Genomic DNA, 5,923 nt, shown 5'->3' with positions numbered 1-5,923 from the left:
GATGAGTATCTTCTCGCTGCTTCCGTCTCCGAGCCGTCCCCTCTCCCATCGTCAGCTCGAGCCGCCCTTCGGGACCCTCATTGGCTCGCTGCGATGCAGGAAGAGTTCGATGCGCTCCAACGGAACCGCACCTGGCAGCTTGTCCCTCGGCCACCTCGTGCCAACATCATCACGGGCAAGTGGGTCTTTCGGCATAAGACTCGTCCCGATGGGAATCTCGAGCGCTACAAAGCTCGCTGGGTGGTTCGAGACTTTCGGCAACGTGCGGGCGTGGACTTCACCGACACTTTTGCTCCGGTTGTTAAACCGGGCACGATCCGCAGCGTGCTTCAGCTGGCCGTCTCCCGAGCTTGGCCCATGCATCAGTTGGACGTCTCCAATGCCTCCTTGCACTGCCACCTCGCCGAGCAGGTGTTCTGTGAGCAGCCCACCGGCTTCGTTGACGCCACACATCCGGACCATGTGTGCTTGCTCTCCCGTTCTCTTTATGGGTTGAAGCAGGCGCCTCGGGCCTGGTACCAGCGCATCGCTGCCTTCCTGCAGACGCTCGGATTTACATCGACCCGCTCTGACGCGTCCCTCTTCGTGTACTATCATGGGGTTGACACGACCTACTTGTTGCTCTACGTCGACGACATCATCCTGACGGCTTCCACTATCGCGCTTCTCCAGCGGCTTACTGCTCGTCTTCGCGATGAGTTTGCCCTGAAGGACTTGGGGCCCCTCCACTACTTCCTCGGCATTGAGGTGGTTCGACGACCAGATGGGTTCTTTTTGCACCAGCAGCGTTACGCCCATGAGCTTCTCAATCGTGCCGGCATGCTTAACTTCAAGCCCGCTCCCACGCCTGTTGACACCAAGGCCAAGGTTTCAGCTCTGGAGGGCTCTCTCGCATCCGACGCGGCCTTCTATCGCTCCATTGTGGGTGCCTTGCAGTACCTCACTCTGACGCGCCCCGACTTGTAGTATGTTGTTCAGCAGGTCTGTCTTCACATGCATGCTCCGCGCACTACACCACAACACCAATGTAATGGCATGCAATCTGCCGGGAGAAAGCTCTTAAGAGGGCAGAGAAACTACCAGGATAGTAGTTCTCCCGGCAGATAGAACTGCCACAAGAACGGCTGCCGGGGATTTGTTCTCCCGGCAGTTAGATTATTCCCGGCAGTTTATCTGCCCTAGCTTATATATCTGCCGGCAGTTTGCTTTCTCCCGGCGGACTGTTTGCGCCAAAGGAAATACAGTTACCGACAATGTTACTGCCAGTACAAGCATGTTGACCCGGCAGATAGAATGCCAAATCATTGTGTTTAACTAGCAAAAACTGTTTTACGTATGCAGCATATACCTAATTAAGAATCCATTTTGGCAATCAGGTAGATCTCACATCTTAGACATACACTTCAATCGAAGTTACACATAGGCCTCATCAAAAACCTTAAATTTCCTTCAATATAAACATAACATGCCAGATACATATGTTTCTGGATACATACATATAGGAAACAACCATACATAAGGACTTGTGCTGGCACAAAATAGTACGGATGTTTCTAGATGTGCCACACAACCAAAATGAGAATCCAGTGGCTTGTGTACCAAAACAACCACCAAAATAAGCAGAACTTGCCAATGTCTCCAGCTTCAACAAACTAGGTGCACTACATTATCACTACACCAACTTAATTGTATGTCCTCCAAACCTTCAGCCGCTGTAGAACTTCCAAACCGTCAACCGCTTGTATGTAGATCTTGCAATCCTCCATCAACTTGTGTATCTTTGGAAAACCTGCAACAGACCGGAAACTCAAAATGGAGCTCTCATAGAACGATAAACCTGTTGTATCATAAACATGCAACTAGTAATGGAAGCACAAGACAGCACAATAAAAATGCAATCTTTATATCACATAAGGACAAGTGTTCTAATGCAAATAGCAGAAGTCAATAGACATTTCTTCAGGACATCAACTAAACATAGTCCAGGCACTTTGCAAGGAGGCTCCAGGCCAAGCATTTTTCAGCAAGGACTTCTATCCAAACATCAATAGTCCTGCTCAGTTTTTAAAAAGGACGTCAAGGGCTCCAAACTGCTCAGGCTCTGTTTGGGTGAATAGTATATGTAAAATTGTAGTATTCGAAAACTACAGTTTCTAAACCTCTAGCTGCAAAATACCAGAGTTTGTGAAAACCATAATATTATACAGTATTTGCAAAATCATGAGACGTATCGCAGATGCAATATTTACGACAGTATTTTAAACTAAATCACGTGAGCTTGCACAGCCAGCCACTGATACAACAAAATATGTGTACATGTGCCCTTCACCTTTCCACCATATATCTACCTGACGTGTTGTGTAAATTTCAGAAACAATTAAGCTAGACAAACTTACCAATTGTTGATTATTATAATCAAAGAAACAGACTAGTCCTGCTTCTGGACAGTTTGTCATTATTATAGCAATCAATGAAAGTCAATCAAGGCCTTTAACAGTTCAGGCAGTGTGTAGCAACATAAAAACAAGGCTATTCAGGCAGTGTATAACAACAATCCAGTCAGTGTATAACTGTCGCCGCTGGAGATTCCCCGTAGAGGGGCGTCCTCTTTGGTAACCTAAAAAGCCTTGAGCATGGCTATTCAGTGCCGTTCTCAGTTCTTACGCCTGCAAACAGTAACAACTACTCCCTCCGTCCCATAATGTAAGACAGCTTTTTAACACTAGTGTAGTGTCAAAAAACATCTTACATTATGGGACAGAGGGAGTAGCAACTAGCTAGCTAGAAAAAAGTGAGTTCTATGCATGTGCATGGCTGTCTGATGATGATCCATAATCCATAATCAACAAAATTGCTGTAAGTAACTAATAAGGATGGTCCTTGAAGGATGCCACCTGAAGAAAATGTTAGCCCAAAACTACTGGCGAGTAACTAGCTCTCTGTCTTGTACAATCTAGCAGAGGACTAAATAGCAGCCAGCTGCACACTTGCTGCGGCAACACACAAGAACAGAGGAACTCACACAGTAGCAGTTGTGTGCTACTAACTATTTATGCTTAAGCATTCTAGCAAAACACATACACGTATATGTAGTAGTACTACACTTGAGGCTTGGCTGGATAGAAATGAAATGGCCCTGATTTACAATGAAGGAGCACGGCTCCTTTTATAGGGGATTACAAACTGCCTATTGCAGTTGTACGTGAATGTGAGGTAGCTACCTAGAAGCTTGCTGCTGCCAGCTCAATGCACTAAAGCTTGAAAAGTCTAGTTCAGCTCAACCTTTTCAACTAGGGAAAGCGAACTATTGCTTAGCTGCTTCTCCTCCTCAGCCTTTTCACAAGATAAAGTCTAATGCTATTTAGCTACTTCTCCTCCTCAGCCTTTTCACAAGATAAAGTCCAATGCTATTTAGCTACTTCTCCTCCTCAGCCTTTTTGATCGGAGAAAGCCTAGCAAACGACTCCCACTAGACTGGGTTGATCAACAGAAAACACTATCAGAATCAGATCAGGTGTTGCCGCTTTTCAACTATCCCTGTGTCACATACCTGCTTTGATTGCCCTCATCATCCCACATGCAAGGTCCCATAGCAGAAGCAGAAAAATCTTTTTGGAGCCGCTGTTATCAGTGACAGTGTTATGTATGGACCAGATGCATATATCCTTGACAACTTCAGTATCAGAAGATTTGGCAAAGAACGAGATTTAAATGTACTATACCTTTCTTAGAACATGTTCTCCACCTACACTAGGTGCCTTCCCAGAAGCAAGCATTATTTGGTTAGATGCATCTATGCCCATGACTCAAGCACCACCAAAAGATGGTTCATTCTGCATAGCACGGTAAAGAAATTACAAGAATGACACAATTAAACTTGGAAATAAAGGAATCCAACCAGAATCCAACTGCAAAATTGCTGGAAGAAATATGTTGGCAACGGACAGCAGTTTCAAACAAACAGATAGATAATCCACGAGAATTAGCAGTCCAAATTATGAAGGTCTTTTGACACTAGCTATGCATCAAGTGCCACTTTGCATTCACAAAAGGCATGAAAACCAGACTGCTAACATACGCATGGGGTCAGATCATGTTCCTATGTTAAGATCAAACATTTTCATGAGCAAATAAGGCAGGTACTTATTATGCGTCTTAATATTCTGTTCAACCTCCTAAACCATAACATGCAAACAAAACAAGGTTTTTACGTGTTATTATTTGAAACAAAATAATCATAGTTGACAAACATTTTTCAATTTACAGATCTAACAAAAGTTGGGCCAGAATCATGAATTCCTTGCCCAACCCAATTTCTACTTTGATGTTGCTATTACTAAAGTGACCATATGTTTCAGGTCAGACAAGATACCAGGCAGCAATTATTAGTAAAACATGCAGTACATAGTGTAGGCTGAATGTTTACAGCTGAAAATAGCACTTTGTAACAAGTATTTACCAGTAAAACAAAGCGGCAACTATTTCTAGAGCTATAGTTTGCACTGACTGAGGCTGACTTCTTCCATCAGAGTGCTCTGCTATTTTCCTCAAAGCAGAGGAAGAAGATTTGGCAGATGTGCTCATGTGTGTTACAAATCATTGGAAAAATTGAAAGAACAGTAAAGAATACAAGAGAACGGGAAGCACCAGGACCATACCTCGCGCTCGAAGTACAAAAGGGGGAGGTCGGAGGAGCACGGACGAAGGACGATAGGCTGGAGAGCATGATGGTCGGTGGCGCAAACCCTAGGAGAGACGGTGCTGCCCGGGGAGAAAGCATGGAAGGAGAGGCGACATCTGGGCGGCGCTGGGGATGGGCGGAGGGCGAACGAGATCTGCGTAGGAGGGTACTTGACGGCGACGGAGGAGGGTGCTCGGCGGCGGCGGTGGTCCGAGAGGACAGCTGCTGCGATGGGTGGTCAAGGGCGGCTGGGGTCGGGCAGTGGTGGGTGCTCGGCGTCGTCTCGTGTTGGCGGCGGCTAGGGTTGGAGCAGATGGTGATTTGGGCTAGATCTGGGGCGGCCGCTAAGTCTCTGGAGCGAAGTATTTGGGCTCTCGTGCGCTCTCCGCGCTGGCGCGCCTTTGGGCCCAATTATTTCGTTCTCGCGCCATTAACGCCTCCCGGCAGATAATGGGCCAAGGTTTAGTTCTGCCGGCAGATGGAGTGACCTAAATGGTGGATATCAACGCCGGCAGTATGTATGCCATTATTGCTCAACTTCTACCGGCAGTTATTCTGTCTGCAAGTACTTGTGTCGGCAGTTAAGAGATCCCCGGCAGTTGGTTTGCCCTTATATAGATATTTCTCCCGGCAGTTAATTGCTCCCAATCAAGTGTTGTGGTGTAGTGGCGTGACTCTCACTGGACCTTGGTGAAGCGTATCCTCCGTTACATACGCGGCACTACGTCCATGGGACTTACACTGACGGCCTCCGCCTCTACCGACCTTGTCAACTACTCTGATGCGGACTGGGCTGGCTGCCCGGACACACGGCGCTCCACTTCGGGGTACTGTGTCTACCTTGGGCCATCTCTGATCTCTTGGTCTTCCAAGCGACAGCCCACAGTCTCTCGCTCGAGTGCCGAGGCAGAGTATCGGGCAGTGGCTAACGCCGTTGCCGAATGCTCTTGGCTTCGTCAGCTGCTCCAGGAGTTACTTTGTGATGTTCACAAGGCCACACTCGTCTACTGCGACAACGTCTCCGCCGTGTACCTCTCCGCCAACCCGGTCCATCATCGACGAATGAAGCACATTGAGCTCGACATACACTTTGTTCGTGAGCAGGTGGCCCTTGGGCGCATCCGGGTCCTCCACGTCCTGACGGCGCAACAGTTTGCCGATATTATGACAAAAGGACTGCCTACTTCTGTTTTCGAGGAGTTCAGGTCCAGTCTTTGCGTATCCGGTGACGCTTCGACTGCG

At 47.3% G+C, this 5,923-nt stretch overlaps 1 long non-coding RNA gene across 2 annotated transcripts; it reads right to left on the bottom strand.

Moving 5' to 3' along the window:
* Window positions 1-1,426: 1,426 nt before the first annotated feature.
* On the bottom strand, window positions 1,427-5,086 carry LOC125527463. 2 transcript variants are annotated; one of them, XR_007292124.1, is made up of 4 exons: window positions 4,460-5,086; window positions 3,723-3,833; window positions 3,551-3,621; window positions 1,427-1,789 (listed from the first exon to the last, which is right to left on the bottom strand). It is a non-coding gene; the product is annotated as an uncharacterized LOC125527463 (long non-coding RNA). The 2 variants fall into 2 exon arrangements; XR_007292123.1 differs by having other exon boundaries at window positions 4,659-5,079.
* Window positions 5,087-5,923: the final 837 nt, after the last annotated feature.

This window comes from Triticum urartu, unplaced genomic scaffold, assembly GCF_003073215.2.
Source record: "Triticum urartu cultivar G1812 unplaced genomic scaffold, Tu2.1 TuUngrouped_contig_3980, whole genome shotgun sequence".
Classification (NCBI taxonomy): Eukaryota; Viridiplantae; Streptophyta; class Magnoliopsida; order Poales; family Poaceae; genus Triticum; species Triticum urartu.
The sequence above is the reverse complement of the archived record's forward strand: the minus strand, read 5'-3'. Positions and strand labels throughout refer to the sequence as shown.